We start from the raw sequence: 20,911 nt of genomic DNA on the forward strand, positions 1-20,911 counted from the left end.
ATTGCTCCAAGGAGATAGTCGTGCTCTAATCTCACCACAGTCAGAACATTTCTCCAAAACTATCAGCGCAAAGACAAAAAACAGACACACCGCTCTCGGGAGGACTCGAACCTCAAACCTTTTGGTTAACAGTTGATCACGCTAGCCGATTCTGCCACAGAAACAGTCGTGCTCCACTCTCACCACCATCAAAACATTTCTCCAAAGATATCAGTGCAAAGAAAAAAAGCGACACACCGCTCATGGGAGGGCTCGAACCTCCAACCTTTTGCTTAACAGCCGACGCACTAGCAGATTGCGCCACGGAGACAGTCGTGCTCCACTCTCACCACGGTCAGAACACTTCTCCAAAGATATCAGTGCAAAGAAAACAAGCGACTTCCGCTCATGGGAGGGCTCGAACTTCCAACCTTTTGGTTAACAGCCGATTGCGCTAGCCAATTGCTCCAAGGAGATAGTCGTGCTCTACTCTCACCACAGTCAAAACACTTCTCCAAAGATATCAGTGCAAAGAAAAAAAGCGACACACCGCTCATGGGAGGGCTCGAACCTCCAACCTTTTGGTTAACAGCCGATCGCGCTAGCCAATTGCGCCAAGGAGATAGTCGTGCTCTACTCCCACCGCAGTCAGAACACTTCTCCAAAGATATCAGTGCAAAGAAAAAAAAGCGACACACCGCTCATCGGAGGGCTCGAACCTCCAACCTTTTGGTTAACAGCCGTTCGCGCTAGCCATTGCACCACAGATCCAACCGCGCTCCACTCTCACCACCGTCAGAACGTTTCTCCAAAGCTATCAGCTCAAAGAAAAAAAAGAGACACACTGCTCTCGGGAGGGCTCAAACCTAAAACCTTTTGGTTAACAGCCGAAAGCACTAGCCTATTACCTCACGAAGGTAGTCGTGCTTCACTTTCACCACCTTCAGAACATTTTTCCAAAGATATCAGCGCAAAGAAAAAAAAGACACACCGCTCATGGGAGGTTTTGAACCTCCAACCTTTTGGTTAACAGCCCAACGCGCTGGCCAATTGCGCCACGGAGACAGTCGTGCTCCACTCTCACCACAGTCAGAACACTTCTCCAAAGATATCAGTGCCAAGAAAAAAAAAGCGACACACTGCTCATGGGAGGCCTCGAACCTCCAACTTTTTGGTTAACAGCCGATCGCGCTACCCAATTGCGCCAAGAAGATAGTCGTGCTCTACTCTCACCACAGTCAGAAAATTTCTCCAAAACTATCAGCGCAAAGACAAAAAACGGACACACCGCTCTTGGGAGGACTCGAACCTCCAACCTTTTGGTTAACAGTTGATCGCGCTAGCCGATTCTGCCACAGAAACAGTCGTGCTCCACTCTCACCACCATCAAAACATTTCTCCAAAGATATCAGTGCAAAGAAAAAAAGCGACACACCGCTCATGGGAGGGCTCGAACCTCCAACCTTTTGCTTAACAGCCGACGCACTAGCAGATTGCGCCACGGAGACAGTCGTGCTCCACCCTGACCACTTTCGGAACACTTCTCCATAGCTGTCAGCGCAAACAAAAAAGCGAAATGCCGCTCCCGGGAGGGCTCGAACATCCAATCTTTTGGTTAACAGCCGAACGCGCTAGCCAATTGCGTCACGAAGGTAGTCGTGCTCCACTCTCACCACCATCAGAACATTTTTTCAGAGGTATCAGTGCAAAGAAAAAAAGAGACACACCGCTCATGGGAGGGTTCGAACCTCCAACCATTTGGTTAACAGCCGATCGCGCTAGCCCATTGCGCCAAGGAGATAGTTGTTCTCCACTCTCACCACCTTCAGAACATTTTTCCAAAGGTATCAGCGCAAAGAAAAAAAGAGACACACAGCTCATGGGAGGTTTCGAACTTCCAACCTTTTGGTTAACAGCCCAACGCGCTAGCCAATTGCGCCACAGAGACAGTCGTGCTCCACTCTCACCACGGTCAGAACACTTCTCCGAAGATATCAGTGTTAAGAAAAAAACCGACACACTGCTCATGGGAGGGCTCGAACCTCCAACCTTTTGGTTAACAGCCGATTGCGCTAGCCAATTGCTCCAAGGAGATAGTCGTGCTCTACTCTCACCACAGTCAAAACATTTCTCCAAAGGTATCAGCGCAAAGAAAAAAAAGAGACTCACCGCTCTAGAGAGGGCTCGAACCTCCAACCTTTTGGATAACAGCCGACGCACTAGCAGATTGCGCCACGGAGACAGTAGTGCTCCACTCTCACCACCGTCAGAACATTTCTCCAAAGATATAAGTGCAAAGAAAAAAAAGAGACACACCGCTCTCGGGAGGGCTCGAACCTCCAACCTTTTGGTTAGCAGTTGATCGCGCTAGCCGATTCTGCCACGGAAACAGTCGTGCTACACTCTCACCACCGTCAGAACATTTCTCCAAAGCTATCAGCGCAAAGAAAAAAAGAGACACACCGCTCTCCGGAGGGCTAGAACCTCCGACCTTTTGCTTAACAGCCGACGCAATAGCAGATTGCGCCACGGAGACAGTCGTGCTCCACTCTCACCAGGGTCAAAACACTTCTCCAAAGATATCAGTGCAAAGAAAAAAAGCGACACACCGCTCATGGGAGGGCTCGAACCTCCAACCTTTTGGTTAACAGCCGATCGCGCTAGCCAATTGCGCCAAGGAGATAGTCGTGCTCTACTCTCACCGCAGTCAGAACACTTCTCCAAAGATATCAGTGCAAAGAAAAAAAAGCGACACACCGCTCATCGGAGGGCTCGAACCTCCAACCTTTTGGTTAACAGCCGATCGCGCTAGCCATTGCAGCACGGACCCAACCGCGCTCCACTCTCACCACCGTCAGAACGTTTCTCCAAAGCTATCAGCGCAAAGAAAAAAAAGAGAAACACTGCTCTCGGGAGGGCTCGAACCTAAAACCTTTTGGTTAACAGCCGAAAGCACTAGCCTATTACCTCACGAAGGTAGTCGTGCTTCACTTTCACCACCTTCAGAACATTTTTCCAAAGATATCAGCGCAAAGAAAAAAAAGACACACCGCTCATGGGAGGTTTGAACCTCCAACCTTTTGGTTAACAGCCCAACGCGCTGGCCAATAGCGCCACGGAGACAGTCGTGCTCCACTCTCACCACAGTCAGAACACTTCTCCAAAGATATCAGTGCCAAGAAAAAAAAGCGACACCCTGCTCATGGGAGGCCTCGAACCTCCAACTTTTTGGTTAACAGCCGATCGCGCTACCAGATTGCGCCAAGGAGATAGTCGTGCTCTACTCTCACCACAGTCAGAACATTTCTCCAAAACTATCAGCGCAAAGACAAAAAACAGACACACCGCTCTCGGGAGGACTCGAACCTCAAACCTTTTGGTTAACAGTTGATCGCGCTAGCCAATTGCGCCACGGAGACAGTCGTGCTCCACTCTCACCACGTTCAGAACACTTCTCCAAAGATATCACTGCAAAGAAAAAAAGCGACACACCGCTCATGGGAGGGCTGGAACTTCCAGTCTTTTGGTTAACAGCCGATAGCGCTAGCCATTGCACCACGGACCCAACCGCCTTCCACTCTCACCACCGACAGAACGTTTCTCCAAAGCTATCAGCTCAAAGAAAAAAAGAGACACACCGCTCTCGGGAGGGCTCGAACCTCCAACCTTTTGGTTAACAGTTGATCGCACTAGCCGATTCTGCCACGGAAACAGTCGTGCTCCACTCTCACCACCGTCAGAACAATTTTCCAAAGGTATCAGCGCAAAGAAAAAAAAAGAGACACACCGCTCACGGGAGGGTTTGAACCTCCAACCTTTTGGTTAACAGCGCAACACGCTTGCCAATTGCGCCATGGAGACAGTTGTGCTCCACTCTCACCACGGTCAGAACACTTCTCCAAAGATATCAGCGCAAAGAAAAAAAAGAGACACACCGCTCTCGGGAGGGCTCGAACCTCCAAACTTTTAGTTACCAGCCGAACGCGCTAGCCAATAGCGTCACGGAGGTACTCGTCCTCCACTCTCACCACCATAAGAACATTTTTGCAAAGGTATCAGCGCAAAGAAAAAAAGAGACACACCGCTCATGGGAGGGATCGAACCTCCAACCTTTTCGTTAACAGCCAAACGCGCTAGCCAATTGCGCTACGGTGACAGTCGCGCTCCACTCTCGCCACGGTCAGAACACTTCTCCAAAGATATCAGTGCAAAGAAAAAAAGCGACACACCGCTCATGGGAGGGTTCGATCCTCCAACCTTTCGGTTAACAGCCAATCGCGCTAGCCCATTGCGCCAAGGAGATAGTTGTGCTCTACTCTCACCACAGTCAGAACATTTCTCCAAAGCTATCAGCGCAAAGAAAAAAAAGAGATTCACCGCTCTCGGGAGGGCTCGAACCTCCAACCTTTTGGTTAACAGTTGATCGCGCCAGCCGATTCTGCCACGGAAACAGTCATGCTCCACTATCACCACGGTCAGAACACTTCTTCAAAGATATCAGTGCAAAGAAAAAAAAGCGACACACCACTCATGGGAGAGCTCGAACCTCCAAACTTTTGGTTAACAGCCGATCGCGCTAGCCATTGCACCACGGACCTAACCGCGCTCCACTCTCACCACCGTCAGAACGTTTCTCCAAAGCGATCAGCACAAAGAAAAGAAAGTGACACACCGCTCTCGGGAGGGCTCGAACCTCCAACCTTACGGTTAACAGCCGAACGCGCTAGCCAATTGAATTACGGAAGTAGTCGTGCTCCACTCTCACCACCATCAAAACAATTTTCCAACGGTATCAGCGCAAAGAAAAAAAAGAGACACACCGCAAATGGGAGGGTTCGAACTTCCAAACTTATGGTTAACAGCCCAATGCGCTAGCCAATTGCGCCACGAAGACAGTCGTGCTCCACTCTCACCACGGTCAGAACACTTCTCCAAAAATATCAGTGCAAAGAAAAAAAGCGACACACCGCTCATGGGAGGGCTCGAACCTCCAACCTCTTGGTTAACAGCCGAACGCGCTAGCCTTTGCATCACGGACCCATCCGCGCTCCACTCTCACCACCGTCCTAACATTTCTCGAAAGCTATCAGCGCAAAGAAAAAAAAAGAGACACACCGCTCTCGGGAGGGCTCGAACCTCCAACCTTTCTGTTAACAGCCGAACGCGCTAGCCAATTGCGTCACGGAAGTAGTCGTGCTCCACTCTCACAACCATCAAAACATTTTTCCAAAGGTATCAGCGCAAAGATAAAAACACACCGCTCATGGGAGGGTTCGAACCTCCAACCTTTTAGTGAACAGGCCAACGCGCTAGCCAATTGCTCCACGGAGACAGTCGTGCTCCGCTCTCACCACGGTCAGAACACTTCTTCAAGGCTATCAGCGCAAAGGAAAAAAGAGACACACCGCTCATGGGAGGGTTCGAACCTTCAACCTTTTGGTTAACAACCCAACGCGCCAGCCAATTGCGCCACGGAGACAGTCGTGCTCCACTCTCACCACGGTCAGAACATTTTTCCAAAGGTATCAGCGCAAAGAAAAAAAGACACACCGCTCATGGGAGGGATCGAACCTCCAACCTTTTGGTTAACAGCCAAACGCGCTAGCCAATTGCGCTACGGAGACAGTCGTGCTCCACTCTCACCACGGTCAGAACACTTCTCCAAAGATATCAGTGCAAAGAAAAAAAGCGACACACTGCTCATGGGAGGGCTCGAACCTCCAACCTTGTGGTTAACTGTTGATTGCGCTAGCCGATTCTGCCACGGAAACAGTCGTGCTCCACTCTCACTACCGTCAGAACATTTCTCCAAAGCTATCAGCGCAAAGAAAAAAAAAGAGACACACCGCTCTCTGGAAGGCTTGAACCTCCAACCTTTTGCTTAACAGCCGACGCAATAGCGAATTGCGCCACGGAGACAGTAATGCTCCACTCTCACCACCCTCAGAACATTTCTCCAAAGCTATCAGCGCAAAGAAAAAAAAGAGACACACCGCTCTCGGGAGGGCTCGAACCTCCAACCTTTTAGTTACCAGCCGAACGCGCTAGCCAATAGCGTCACGGAGGTACTCGTCCTCCACTCTCACCACCATAAGAACATTTTTGCAAAGGTATCTGCGCAAAGAAAAAAAGAGACACACCGCTCATGGGAGAGATCGAACCTCCAACCTTTTGGTTAACAGCCAAACGCTCTAGCCAATTGCGCTACGGAGACAGTCGTGCTCCACTCTCACCACGGTCAGAACACTTCTCCAAAGATATCAGTGCAAAGAAAAAAAGCGACACACCGCTAATGGGAGGGCTCGACCCTCCAACCTTCTGGTTAACTGTTGATCGCGCTAGCCGATTCTGCCACGGAAACAGTCGTGCTCCACTCTCACTACCGTCAGAACATTTCTCCAAAGCTATCAGCGCAAAGAAAAAAAAGAGACACACCACTCTCTGGAAGGCTTGAACCTCCAACCTTTTGCTTAACAGCCGACGCAATAGCGAATTGCGCCACGGAGACAGTAATGCTCCCCTCTCACCACCCTCAGAACATTTCTCCAAAGCTATCAGCGCAAAGAAAAAAAAGAGACACACCGCTCTCGGGAGGGCTCGAACCTCCAACCTTTTAGTTACCAGCCGAACGCGCTAGCCAATAGCGTCACGGAGGTACTCGTCCTCCACTCTCACCACCATAAGAACATTTTTGCAAAGGTATCTGCGCAAAGAAAAAAAGAGACCCACTGCTCATGGGAGGGATCGAACCTCCAACCTTTTGGTTAACAGCCAAACGCTCTGGCCAATTGCGCTACGGAGACAGTCGTGCTCCACTCTCACCACGTTCAGAACATTTCTCCAAAGATATCAGTGCAAAGAAAAAAAGCGACACACCGCTCATGGGAGGGCTCGAACCTCCAACCTTTCGGTTAACAGCCCAACGCGCTAGCCAATTGCGCCACGGAGACAGTCGTGCTCCACTCTCACCACGGTCAGAACACTTATTCAAAGATATCAGTGCCAAGAAAAAAACCAAATACTGCTCATGGAAGGGCTCGAACCTCCAACCTTTTGGTTAACAGCCGATTGCGCTAGCCAATCGCTCAAAGGAGATAGTCGTGCTCTACTCTCACCACAGTCAGAACATTTCTGCAAAGCTATCAGCGCAAAGAAAAAAAGAGACACACCGCTCTCGGGAGGACTTGAACCTCCAACCTTTTGGTTAACAGCCGAACGCGCTAGCCAATTGCGTCAAGGAGGTAGTCGTGCTCCACTCTCACCACCATCAGAACATTTTTCCAAAGGTATCAGCGCAAAGAAAAACAAAGAGACACACCGCTCTTGGGAGGGCTCGAACCTCCAACCTTCTGGTTAACAGTTGATCGCGCTAGCCGATTCTGCCACGGAAACAGTCGTGCTCTACTCTCATCACCGTCAGAAAATTTTTCCAAAGGTATCAGCGCAAAGAGAAAAAAGAGACTCACCGCTGTCGGGAGGACTCGAACCTCCAACCTTTTGGTTAACAGCCGAACGCGCTACACAATTGCGTCAAGGAGGTAGTCGTGCTCCACTCTCACCACCATCAGAACATTTTTCCAAAGGTATCAGCGCAAAGAAAAAAAGAGACACACCGCTCTCCGGAGGGCTTGAACCTCCGACCTTTTGCTTAACAGCCGACGCAATAGCAGATTGCGCCACGGAGACAGTCGTGCTCCACTCTCACCACGGTCAGAACACTTCTCCAAAGATATCAGTGCAAAGAAAACAAGCGACACCCCGCTCATGGGAGGGCTCGAACTTCCAACCTTTTGGTTAACAGCCGATTGCGCTAGCCAATTGCTCCAAGGAGATAGTCGTGCTCTACTCTCACCGCAGTCAGAACACTTCTCCAAAGATATCAGTGCAAAGAAAAAAAAGCGACACACCGCTCATCGGAGGGCTCGAACCTCCAACCTTTTGGTTAACAGCCGTTCGCGCAAGCCATTGCACCACAGACCCAACCGCGCTCCACTCTCACCACCGTCAGAACGTTTCTCCAAAGCTATCAGCGCAAAGAATAAAAAAGAGACACACTGCTCTCGGGAGGGCTCGAACCTAAAACCTTTTGGTTAACAGCCGAAAGCACTAGCCTATTACCTCACGAAGGTAGTCGTGCTTCACTTTCACCACCTTCAGAACATTTTTCCAAAGATATCAGCGCAAAGAAAAAAAAGACACACCGCTCATGGGAGGTTTTGAACCTCCAACCTTTTGGTTAACAGCCCAACGCGCTGGCCAATTGCGCCACGGAGACAGTCGTGCTCCACTCTCACCACAGTCAGAACACTTCTCCAAAGATATCAGTGCCAAGAAAAAAAAAGCGACACACTGCTCATGGGAGGCCTCGAACCTCCAACTTTTTGGTTAACAGCCGATCGCGCTACCCGATTGCGCCAAGGAGATAGTCGTGCTCTACTCTCACCACAGTCAGAACATTTCTCCAAAACTATCAGCGCAAAGACAAAAAACAGACACACCGCTCTCGGGAGGACTCGAACCTTACACCTTTTGGTTAACAGTTGATCGCGCTAGCCGATTCTGCCACAGAAACAGTCGTGCTCCACTCTCACCACCATCAAAACATTTCTCCAAAGATATCAGTGCAAAGAAAAAAAGCGACACACCGCTCATGGGAGGGCTCGAACCTCCAACCTTTTGCTTAACAGCCGACGCACTAGCAGATTGCGCCACGGAGACAGTCGTGCTTCACCCTCACCACTTTCGGAACACTTCTCCATAGCTGTCAGCGCAAACAAAAAAGCGAAATGCCGCTCCCGGGAGGGCTCGAACATCTAAACTTTTGGTTAACAGCCGAACGCGCTAGCCAATTGTGTCACGAAGGTAGTCGTGCCCCACTCTCACCACCATCAGAACATTTTTTCAGAGGTATCAGTGCAAAGAAAAAAAGAGACACACCGGTCATGGGAGGGTTCGAACCTCCAACCATTTGGTTAACAGCCAAACGCGCTAGCCAATTGCGCCACGGAGACAGTCGTGCTCCACTCTCACTACGTTCAGAACACTTCTCCAAAGATATCACTGCAAAGAAAAAAAGCGACACACCACTCATGGGAGGGCTGGAACCTCCAGTCTTTTTGTTAACAGCCGATCGCGCTAGCCATTGCACCACGGACCCAACCGCCTTCCACTCTCACCACCGACAGAACGTTTCTCCAAAGCTATCAGCTCAAAGAAAAAAAAGAGACACACCGCTCTCGGGAGGGCTCGAACCTCCAACCTTTTGGTTAACAGTTGATCGCACTAGCCGATTCTGCCACGGAAACAGTCGTGCTCCACTCTCACCACCGTCAGAACATTTTTTCAAAGGTATCAGCGCAAAGAAAAAAAAAGAGACACACCGCTCACGGGAGGGTTTGAACCTCCAACCTTTTGGTTAACAGCCGAACGCGCTAGCCAATTGAATTACGGAAGTAGTCGTGCTCCACTCTCACCACCATCAAAACAATTTTCCAACGGTATCAGCGCAAAGAAAAAAAAAGAGACACACCGCAAATGGGAGGGTTCGAACTTCCAAACTTATGGTTAACAGCCCAACGCGCTAGCCAATTGCGCCACGAAGACAGTCGTGCTCCACTCTCACCACGGTCAGAACACTTCTCCAAAAATATCAGTGCAAAGAAAAAAAGCGACACACCGCTCATGGGAGGGCTCGAACCTCCAACCTCTTGGTTAACAGCCGAACGCGCTAGCCTTTGCATCACGGACCCATCCGCGCTCCACTCTCACCACCGTCCTAACATTTCTCGAAAGCTATCAGCGCAAAGAAAAAAAAGAGACACACCGCTCTCGGGAGGGCTCGAACCTCCAACCTTTCTGTTAACAGCCGAACGCGCTAGCCAATTGCGTCACGGAAGTAGTCGTGCTCCACTCTCACAACCATCAAAACATTTTTCCAAAGGTATCAGCGCAAAGATAAAAACACACCGCTCATGGGAGGGTTCGAACCTCCAACCTTTTAGTGAACAGCCCAACGCGCTAGCCAATTGCGCCACGGAGACAGTCGTGCTCCGCTCTCACCACGGTCAGAACACTTCTTCAAGGCTATCAGCGCAAAGAAAAAAAGAGACACACCGCTCATGGGAGGGTTCGAACCTTCAACCTTTTGGTTAACAACCCAACGCGCTAGCCAATTGCGCCACGGAGACAGTCGTGCTCCACTCTCACCACGGTCAGAACATTTTTCCAAAGGTATCAGCGCAAAGAAAAAAAGACACACCGCTCATGGGAGGGATCGAACCTCCAACCTTTTGGTTAACAGCCAAACGCGCTAGCCAATTGCGCCACGGAGACAGTCGTGCTTTACTCTCACCACGGTCAGAACACTTCTCCAAAGATATCAGTGCAAAGAAAAAAAGCGACACACCGCTTTCGGGAGGGCTCGAACCTCCAACGTTCTGGTTAACAGTTGATCGCGCTAGCCGATTCTGCCACGGAAACAGTCGTGCTCCACTCTCACTACCGTCAGAACATTTCTCCAAAGCTATCAGCGCAAAGAAAAAAAGAGACACACCGCTCTCTGGAAGGCTTGAACCTCCAACCTTTTGCTTAACAGCCGACGCAATAGCGATTTGCGCCACGGAGACAGTAATGCTCCACTCTCACCACCCTCAGAACATTTCTCCAAAGCTATCAGCGCAAACAAAAAAAAAGAGACACACCGCTCTCGGGAGGGCTCGAACCTCCAACCTTTTAGTTACCAGCCGAACGCGCTAGCCAATAGCGTCACGGAGGTACTCGTCCTCCACTCTCACCACCATAAGAACATTTTTGCAAAGGTATCTGCGCAAAGAAAAAAAGAGACACACCGCTCATGGGAGAGATCGAACCTCCAACCTTTTGGTTAACAGCCAAACGCGCTAGCCAATTGCGCTACGGAGACAGTCGTGCTCCACTCTCACCACGGTCAGAACACTTCTCCAAAGATATCAGTGCAAAGAAAAAAAGCGACACACTGCTCATGGGAGGGCTCGAACCTCCAACCTTGTGGTTAACTGTTGATTGCGCTAGCCGATTCTGCCACGGAAACAGTCGTGCTCCACTCTCACTACCGTCAGAACATTTCTCCAAAGCTATCAGCGCAAAGAAAAAAAAAGAGACACACCGCTCTCTGGAAGGCTTGAACCTCCAACCTTTTGCTTAACAGCCGACGCAATAGCGAATTGCGCCACGGAGACAGTAATGCTCCACTCTCACCACCCTCAGAACATTTCTCCAAAGCTATCAGCGCAAAGAAAAAAAAGAGACACACCGCTCTCGGGAGGGCTCGAACCTCCAACCTTTTAGTTACCAGCCGAACGCGCTAGCCAATAGCGTCACGGAGGTACTCGTCCTCCACTCTCACCACCATAAGAACATTTTTGCAAAGGTATCTGCGCAAAGAAAAAAAGAGACACACCGCTCATGGGAGAGATCGAACCTCCAACCTTTTGGTTAACAGCCAAACGCTCTAGCCAATTGCGCTACGGAGACAGTCGTGCTCCACTCTCACCACGGTCAGAACACTTCTCCAAAGATATCAGTGCAAAGAAAAAAAGCGACACACCGCTAATGGGAGGGCTCGACCCTCCAACCTTCTGGTTAACTGTTGATCGCGCTAGCCGATTCTGCCACGGAAACAGTCGTGCTCCACTCTCACTACCGTCAGAACATTTCTCCAAAGCTATCAGCGCAAAGAAAAAAAAGAGACACACCGCTCTCTGGAAGGCTTGAACCTCCAACCTTTTGCTTAACAGCCGACGCAATAGCGAATTGCGCCACGGAGACAGTAATGCTCCCCTCTCACCACCCTCAGAACATTTCTCCAAAGCTATCAGCGCAAAGAAAAAAAAGAGACACACCGCTCTCGTGAGGGCTCGAACCTCCAACCTTTTAGTTACCAGCCGAACGCGCTAGCCAATAGCGTCACGGAGGTACTCGTCCTCCACTCTCACCACCATAAGAACATTTTTGCAAAGGTATCTGCGCAAAGAAAAAAAGAGACACACTGCTCATGGGAGGGATCGAACCTCCAACCTTTTGGTTAACAGCCAAACGCTCTGGCCAATTGCGCTACGGAGACAGTCGTGCTCCACTCTCACCACGTTCAGAACATTTCTCCAAAGATATCAGTGCAAAGAAAAAAAGCGACACACCGCTCATGGGAGGGCTCGAACCTCCAACCTTTCGGTTAACAGCCCAACGCGCTAGCCAATTGCGCCACGGAGACAGTCGTGCTCCACTCTCACCACGGTCAGAACACTTATTCAAAGATATCAGTGCCAAGAAAAAAACCAAATACTGCTCATGGAAGGGCTCGAACCTCCAACCTTTTGGTTAACAGCCGATTGCGCTAGCCAATCGCTCAAAGGAGATAGTCGTGCTCTACTCTCACCACAGTCAGAACATTTCTGCAAAGCTATCAGCGCAAAGAAAAAAAGAGACACACCGCTCTCGGGAGGACTCGAACCTCCAACCTTTTGGTTAACAGCCGAACGCGCTAGCCAATTGCGTCAAGGAGGTAGTCGTGCTCCACTCTCACCACCATCAGAACATTTTTCCAAAGGTATCAGCGCAAAGAAAAACAAAGAGACACACCGCTCTTGGGAGGGCTCGAACCTCCAACCTTCTGGTTAACAGTTGATCGCACTAGCCGATTCTGCCACGGAAACAGTCGTGCTTTACTCTCATCACCGTGAGAAAATTTTTCCAAAGGTATCAGCGCAAAGAGAAAAAAGAGACTCACCGCTGTCGGGAGGACTCGAACCTCCAACCTTTTGGTTAACAGCCGAACGCGCTACACAATTGCGTCAAGGAGGTAGTCGTGCTCCACTCTCACCACCATCAGAACATTTTTCCAAAGGTATCAGCGCAAAGAAAAAAAGAGACACACCGCTCTCCGGAGGGCTTGAACCTCCGACCTTTTGCTTAACAGCCGACGCAATAGCAGATTGCGCCACGGAGACAGTCGTGCTCCACTCTCACCACGGTCAGAACACTTCTCCAAAGATATCAGTGCAAAGAAAACAAGCGACACCCCGCTCATGGGAGGGCTCGAACTTCCAACCTTTTGGTTAACAGCCGATTGCGCTAGCCAATTGCTCCAAGGAGATAGTCGTGCTCTACTCTCACCGCAGTCAGAACACTTCTCCAAAGATATCAGTGCAAAGAAAAAAAAGCGACACACCGCTCATCGGAGGGCTCGAACCTCCAACCTTTTGGTTAACAGCCGTTCGCGCTAGCCATTGCACCACAGACCCAACCGCGCTCCACTCTCACCACCGTCAGAACGTTTCTCCAAAGCTATCAGCGCAAAGAAAAAAAAAGAGACACACTGCTCTCGGGAGGGCTCGAACCTAAAACCTTTTGGTTAACAGCCGAAAGCACTAGCCTATTACCTCACGAAGGTAGTCGTGCTTCACTTTCACCACCTTCAGAACATTTTTCCAAAGATATCAGCGCAAAGAAAAAAAAGACACACCGCTCATGGGAGGTTTTGAACCTCCAACCTTTTGGTTAACAGCCCAACGCGCTGGCCAATTGCGCCACGGAGACAGTCGTGCTCCACTCTCACCACAGTCAGAACACTTCTCCAAAGATATCAGTGCCAAAAAAAAAAACCACACACTGCTCATGGGAGGCCTCGAACCTCCAACTTTTTGGTTAACAGCCGATCGCGCTACCCGATTGCGCCAAGGAGATAGTCGTGCTCTACTCTCACCACAGTCAGAACATTTCTCCAAAACTATCAGCGCAAAGACAAAAAACAGACACACCGCTCTCGGGAGGACTCGAACCTTAAACCTTTTGGTTAACAGTTGATCGCGCTAGCCGATTCTGCCACAGAAGCAGTCGTGCTCCACTCTCACCACCATCAAAACATTTCTGCAAAGATATCAGTGCAAAGAAAAAAAGCGACACACCGCTCATGGGAGGGCTCGAACCTCCAACCTTTTGCTTAACAGCCGACGCACTAGCAGATTGCGCCACGGAGACAGTCGTGCTTCACCCTCACCACTTTCGGAACACTTCTCCATAGCTGTCAGCGCAAACAAAAAAGCGAAATGCCGCTCCCGGGAGGGCTCGAACATCCAAACTTTTGGTTAACAGCCGAACGCGCTAGCCAATTGTGTCACGAAGGTAGTCGTGCTCCACTCTCACCACCATCAGAACATTTTTTCAGAGGTATCAGTGCAAAGAAAAAAAGAGACACACCGCTCATGGGAGGGTTCGAACCTCCAACCATTTGGTTAACAGGCAAACGCGCTAGCCAATTGCGCCACGGAGACAGTCGTGCTCCACTCTCACTACGTTCAGAACACTTCTCCAAAGATATCACTGCAAAGAAAAAAAGCGACACACCACTCATGGGAGGGCTGGAACCTCCAGTCTTTTGGTTAACAGCCGATCGCGCTAGCCATTGCACCACGGACCCAACCGCCTTCCACTCTCACCACCGACAGAACGTTTCTCCAAAGCTATCAGCTCAAAGAAAAAAAAGAGACACACCGCTCTCGGGAGGGCTCGAACCTCCAACCTTTTGGTTAACAGTTGATCGCACTAGCCGATTCTGCCACGGAAACAGTCGTGCTCCACTCTCACCACCGTCAGAACGTTTCTCCAAAGCGATCAGCACAAAGAAAAGAAAGTGACACACCGCTCTCGGGAGGGCTCGAACCTCCAACCTTACGGTTAACAGCCGAACGCGCTAGCCAATTGAATTACGGAAGTAGTCGTGCTCCACTCTCACCACCATCAAAACAATTTTCCAACGGTATCAGCGCAAAGAAAAAAAAGAGACACACCGCAAATGGGAGGGTTCGAACTTCCAAACTTATGGTTAACAGCCCAACGCGCTAGCCAATTGCGCCACGAAGACAGTCGTGCTCCACTCTCTCCACGGTCAGAACACTTCTCCAAAAATATCAGTGCAAAGAAAAAAAGCGACACACCGCTCATGGGAGGGCTCGAACCTCCAACCTCGTGGTTAACAGCCGAACGCGCTAGCCTTTGCATCACGGACCCATCCGCGCTCCACTCTCACCACCGTCCTAACATTTCTCGAAAGCTATCACCGCAAAGAAAAAAAAAGAGACACACCGCTCTCGGGAGGGCTCGAACCTCCAACCTTTCTGTTAACAGCCGAACGCGCTAGCCAATTGCGTCACGGAAGTAGTCGTGCTCCACTCTCACAACCATCAAAACATTTTTCCAAAGGTATCAGCGCAAAGATAAAAACACACCGCTCATGGGAGTGTTCGAACCTCCAACCTTTTAGTGAACAGCCCAACGCGCTAGCCAATTGCGCCACGGAGACAGTCGTGCTCCGCTCTCACCACGGTCAGAACACTTCTTCAAGGCTATCAGCGCAAAGAAAAAAAGAGACACACCGCTCATGGGAGGGTTCGAACCTTCAACCTTTTGGTTAACAACCCAACGCGCTAGCCAATTGCGCCACGGAGACAGTCGTGCTCCACTCTCACCACGGTCAGAACATTTTTCCAAAGGTATCAGCGCAAAGAAAAAAAGACACACCGCTCATGGGAGGGATCGAACCTCCAACCTTTTGGTTAACAGCCAAACGCGCTAGCCAATTGCGCCACGGAGACAGTCGTGCTCCACTCTCACCACGGTCAGAACACTTCTCCAAAGATATCAGTGCAAAGAAAAAAAGCGACACACCGCTTTCGGGAGGGCTCGAACCTCCAACGTTCTGGTTAACAGTTGATCGCGCTAGCCGATTCTGCCACGGAAACAGTCGTGCTCCACTCTCACTACCGTCAGAACATTTCTCCAAAGCTATCAGCGCAAAGAAAAAAAAAGAGACACACCGCTCTCTGGAAGGCTTGAACCTCCAACCTTTTGCTTAACAGCCGACGCAATAGCGAATTGCGCCACGGAGACAGTAATGCTCCACTCTCACCACCCTCAGAACATTTCTCCAAAGCTATCAGCGCAAAGAAAAAAAAGAGACACACCGCTCTCGGGAGGGCTCGAACCTCCAACCTTTTAGTTACCAGCCGAACGCGCTAGCCAATAGCGTCACGGAGGTACTCGTCCTCCAATCTCACCACCATAAGAACATTTTTGCAAAGGTATCTGCGCAAAGAAAAAAAGAGACACACCGCTCATGGGAGAGATCGAACCTCCAATTTTTTGGTTAACAGCCAAACGCTCTAGCCAATTGCGCTACGGAGACAGTCGTGCTCCACTCTCACCACGGTCAGAACACTTCTCCAAAGATATCAGTGCAAAGAAAAAAAGCGACACACCGCTAATGGGAGGGCTCGACCCTCCAACCTTCTGGTTAACTGTTGATCGCGCTAGCCGATTCTGCCACGGAAACAGTCGTGCTCCACTCTCACTACCGTCAGAACATTTCTCCAAAGCTATCAGCGCAAAGAAAAAAAAGAGACACACCGCTCTCTGGAAGGCTTGAACCTCCAACCTTTTGCTTAACAGCCGACGTAATAGCGAATTGCGCCACGGGGACAGTAATGCTCCCCTCTCACCACCCTCAGAACATTTCTCCAAAGCTATCAGCGCAAAGAAAAAAAAGAGACACACCGCTCTCGGGAGGGCTCGAACCTCCAACCTTTTAGTTACCAGCCGAACGCGCTAGCCAATAGCGTCACGGAGGTACTCGTCCTCCACTCTCACCACCATAAGAACATTTTTGCAAAGGTATCTGCGCAAAGAAAAAAAGAGACACACTGCTCATGGGAGGGATCGAACCTCCAACCTTTTGGTTAACAGCCAAACGCTCTGGCCAATTGCGCTACGGAGACAGTCGTGCTCCACTCTCACCACGTTCAGAACATTTCTCCAAAGATATCAGTGCAAAGAAAAAAAGCGACACACCGCTCATGGGAGGGCTCGAACCTCCAACCTTTCGGTTAACAGCCCAACGCGCTAGCCAATTGCGCCACGGAGACAGTCGTGCTCCACTCTCACCACGGTCAGAACACTTATTCAAAGATATCAGTGCCAAGAAAAAAACCAAATACTGCTCATGGAAGGGCTCGAACCTCCAACCTTTTGGTTAACAGCCGATTGCGCTAGCCAATCGCTCAAAGGAGATAGTCGTGCTCTACTCTCACCACAGTCAGAACATTTCTGCAAAGCTATCAGCGCAAAGAAAAAAAGAGACACACCGCTCTCGGGAGGACTGGAACCTCCAACCTTTTGGTTAACAGCCGAACGCGTTAGCCAATTGCGTCAAGGAGGTAGTCGTGCTCCACTCTCACCACCATCAGAACATTTTTCCAAAGGTATCAGCGCAAAGAAAAACAAAGAGACACACCGCTCTTGGGAGGGCTCGAACCTCCAACCTTCTGGTTAACAGTTGATCGCGCTAGCCGATTCTGCCACGGAAACAGTCGTGCTTTACTCTCGCCACGGTCAGAACACTTCTCCAAAGATATCAGTGCAAAGAAAAAAAGAGACACACCGCTCATGGGAGGGTTCGACCCTCCAACCATTTGGTTAACAGCCAAACGCGCTAGCCAATTGCGCCATGGAGACAGTCGTGCTCCACTCTCACTACGTTCAGAACACTTCTCCAAAGATATCACTGCAAACAAAAAAAGCGACACACCACTCATGGGAGGGCTGGAACCTCCAGTCTTTTGGTTAACAGCCGATCGCGCTAGCCATTGCACCACGGACCCAACCGCCTTCCACTCTCACCACCGACAGAACGTTTCTCCAAAGCTATCAGCTCAAAGAAAAAAAAGAGACACACCGCTCTCGGGAGGGCTCGAACCTCCAACCTTTTGGTTAACAGTTGATCGCACTAGCCGATTCTGCCACGGAAACAGTCGTGCTCCACTCTCACCACCGTCAGAACGTTTCTCCAAAGCGATCAGCACAAAGAAAGTGACACACCGCTCTCGGGAGGGCTCGAACCTCCAACCTTACGGTTAACAGCCGAACGCGCTAGCCAATTGAATTACGGAAGTAGTCGTGCTCCACTTTCACCACCATCAAAACAATTTTCCAATGGTATCAGCGCAAAGAAAAAAAAGAGACACACCGCAAATGGGAGGGTTCGAACTTCCAAACTTATGGTTAACAGCCCAACGCGCTAGCCAATTGCGCCACGAAGACAGTCGTGCTCCACTCTCACCACGGTCAGAACACTTCTCCAAAAATATCAGTGCAAAGAAAAAAAGCGACACACCGCTCATGGGAGGGCTCGAACCTCCAACCTCTTGGTTAACAGCCGAACTCGCTAGCCTTTGCATCACGGACCCATCCGCGCTCCACTCTCACCACCGTCCTAACATTTCTCGAAAGCTATCAGCGCAAAGAAAAAAAAAAGAGACACACCGCTCTCGGGAGGGCTCGAACCTCCAACCTTTCTGTTAACAGCCGAACGCGCTAGCCAATTGCGTCACGGAAGTAGTCGTGCTCCACTCTCACAACCATCAAAACATTTTTCCAAAGGTATCAGCGCAAAGATAAAAACACACCGCTCATGGGAGGGTTCGAACCTCCAACCTTTTAGTGAACAGCCCAACGCGCTAGCCAATTGCGCCACGGAGACAGTCGTGCTCCGCTCTCACCACGGTCAGAACACTTCTTCAAGGCTATCAGCGCAAAGAAAAAAAGAGACACACCGCTCATGGGAGGGTTCGAACCTTCAACCTTTTGGTTAACAACCCAACGCGCTAGCCAATTGCGCCACGGAGACAGTCGTGCTCCACTCTCACCACGGTCAGAACATTTTTCCAAAGGTATCAGCGCAAAGAAAAAAAGACACACCGCTCATGGGAGGGATCGAACCTCCAACCTTTTGGTTAACAGCCAAACGCGCTAGCCAATTGCGCCACGGAGACAGTCGTGCTCCACTCTCACCACGGTCAGAACACTTCTCCAAAGATATCAGTGCAAAGAAAAAAAGCGACACACCGCTTTCGGGAGGGCTCGAACCTCCAACGTTCTGGTTAACAGTTGATCGCGCTAGCCGATTCTGCCACGGAAACAGTCGTGCTCCACTCTCACTACCGTCAGAACATTTCTCCAAAGCTATCAGCGCAAAGAAAAAAAAAGAGACACACCGCTCTCTGGAAGGCTTGAACCTCCAACCTTTTGCTTAACAGCCGACGCAATAGCGAATTGCGCCACGGAGACAGTAATGCTGCACTCTCACCACCCTCAGAACATTTCTCCAAAGCTATCAGCGCAAAGAAAAAAAAGAGACACACCGCTCTCGGGAGGGCTCGAACCTCCAACCTTTTAGTTACCAGCCGAACGCGCTAGCCAATAGCGTCACGGAGGTACTCGTCCTCCAATCTCACCACCATAAGAACATTTTTGCAAAGGTATCTGCGCAAAGAAAAAAAGAGACACACCGCTCATGGGAGAGATCGAACCTCCAATTTTTTGGTTAACAGCCAAACGCTCTAGCCAATTGCGCTACGGAGACAGTCGTGCTCCACTCTCACCACGGTCAGAACACTTCTCCAAAGATATCAGTGCAAAGAAAAAAAGCGACACACCGCTAATGGGAGGGCTCGACCCTCCAACCTTCTGGTTAACTGTTGATCGCGCTAGCCGATTCTGCCACGGAAACAGTCGTGCTCCACTCTCACTACCGTCAGAACATTTCTCCAAAGCTATCAGCGCAAAGAAAAAAAAGAGACACACCGCTCTCTGGAAGGCTTGAACCTCCAACCTTTTGCTTAACAGCCGACGTAATAGCGAATTGCGCCACGGAGACAGTAATGCTCCCCTCTCACCACCCTCAGAACATTTCTCCAAAGCTATCAGCGCAAAGAAAAAAAAGAGACACACCGCTCTCGGGAGGGCTCGAACCTCCAACCTTTTAGTTACCAGCCGAACGCGCTAGCCAATAGCGTCACGGAGGTACTCGTCCTCCACTCTCACCACCATAAGAACATTTTTGCAAAGGTATCTGCGCAAAGAAAAAAAGAGACACACTGCTCATGGGAGGGATCGAACCTCCAACCTTTTGGTTAACAGCCAAACGCTCTGGCCAATTGCGCTACGGAGACAGTCGTGCTCCACTCTCACCACGTTCAGAACATTTCTCCAAAGATATCAGTGCAAAGAAAAAAAGCGACACACCGCTCATGGGAGGGCTCGAACCTCCAACCTTTCGGTTAACAGCCCAACGCGCTAGCCAATTGCGCCACGGAGACAGTCGTGCTCCACTCTCACCACGGTCAGAACACTTATTCAAAGATATCAGTGCCAAGAAAAAAACCAAATACTGCTCATGGAAGGGCTCGAACCTCCAACCTTTTGGTTAACAGCCGATTGCGCTAGCCAATCGCTCAAAGGAGATAGTCGTGCTCTACTCTCACCACAGTCAGAACATTTCTGCAAAGCTATCAGCGCAAAGAAAAAAAGAGACACACCGCTCTCGGGAGGACTGGAACCTCCAACCTTTTGGTTAACAGCCGAACGCGCTAGCCAATTGCGTCAAGGAGGTAGTCGTGCTCCACTCTCACCACCATCAGAACATTTTTCCAAAGGTATCAGCGCAAAGAAAAACAAAGAGACACACCGCTCTTGGGAGGGCTCGAACCTCCAACCTTCTGGTTAACAGTTGATCGCGCTAGCCGATTCTGCCACGGAAACAGTCGTGCTTTACTCTCGCCACGGTCAGAACACTTCTCCAAAGATATCAGTGCAAAGAAAAAAAGAGACACACCGCTCATGGGAGGGTTCGAACCTCCAACCATTTGGTTAACAGCCAAACGCGCTAGCCAATTGCGCCACGGAGACAGTCGTGCTCCACTCTCACTACGTTCAGAACACTTCTCCAAAGATATCACTGCAAAGAAAAAAAGCGACACACCACTCATGGGAGGGCTGGAACCTCCAGTCTTTTGGTTAACAGCCGATCGCGCTAGCCATTGCACCACGGACCCAACCGCCTTCCACT

General features: G+C 50.2%; 3 non-coding genes across 3 annotated transcripts; all 3 read right to left on the reverse strand.

The window, feature by feature from the left end:
* Positions 1-10,237: 10,237 nt before the first annotated feature.
* On the reverse strand, positions 10,238-10,310 carry TRNAN-GUU (transfer RNA asparagine (anticodon GUU)). The gene has a single exon. It is a non-coding gene; the product is annotated as a tRNA-Asn (tRNA).
* A 5,221-nt stretch (positions 10,311-15,531) lies between these two features.
* TRNAN-GUU (transfer RNA asparagine (anticodon GUU)) lies at positions 15,532-15,604 on the reverse strand. Its single transcript has one exon. It is a non-coding gene; the product is annotated as a tRNA-Asn (tRNA).
* A 3,158-nt stretch (positions 15,605-18,762) lies between these two features.
* On the reverse strand, positions 18,763-18,835 carry TRNAN-GUU (transfer RNA asparagine (anticodon GUU)). The gene has a single exon. It is a non-coding gene; the product is annotated as a tRNA-Asn (tRNA).
* Positions 18,836-20,911: the final 2,076 nt, after the last annotated feature.

This window comes from Rhipicephalus microplus, unplaced genomic scaffold (genome assembly GCF_043290135.1).
Source record: "Rhipicephalus microplus isolate Deutch F79 unplaced genomic scaffold, USDA_Rmic scaffold_17, whole genome shotgun sequence".
Lineage (NCBI taxonomy): Eukaryota > Metazoa > Arthropoda > Arachnida > Ixodida > Ixodidae > Rhipicephalus > Rhipicephalus microplus.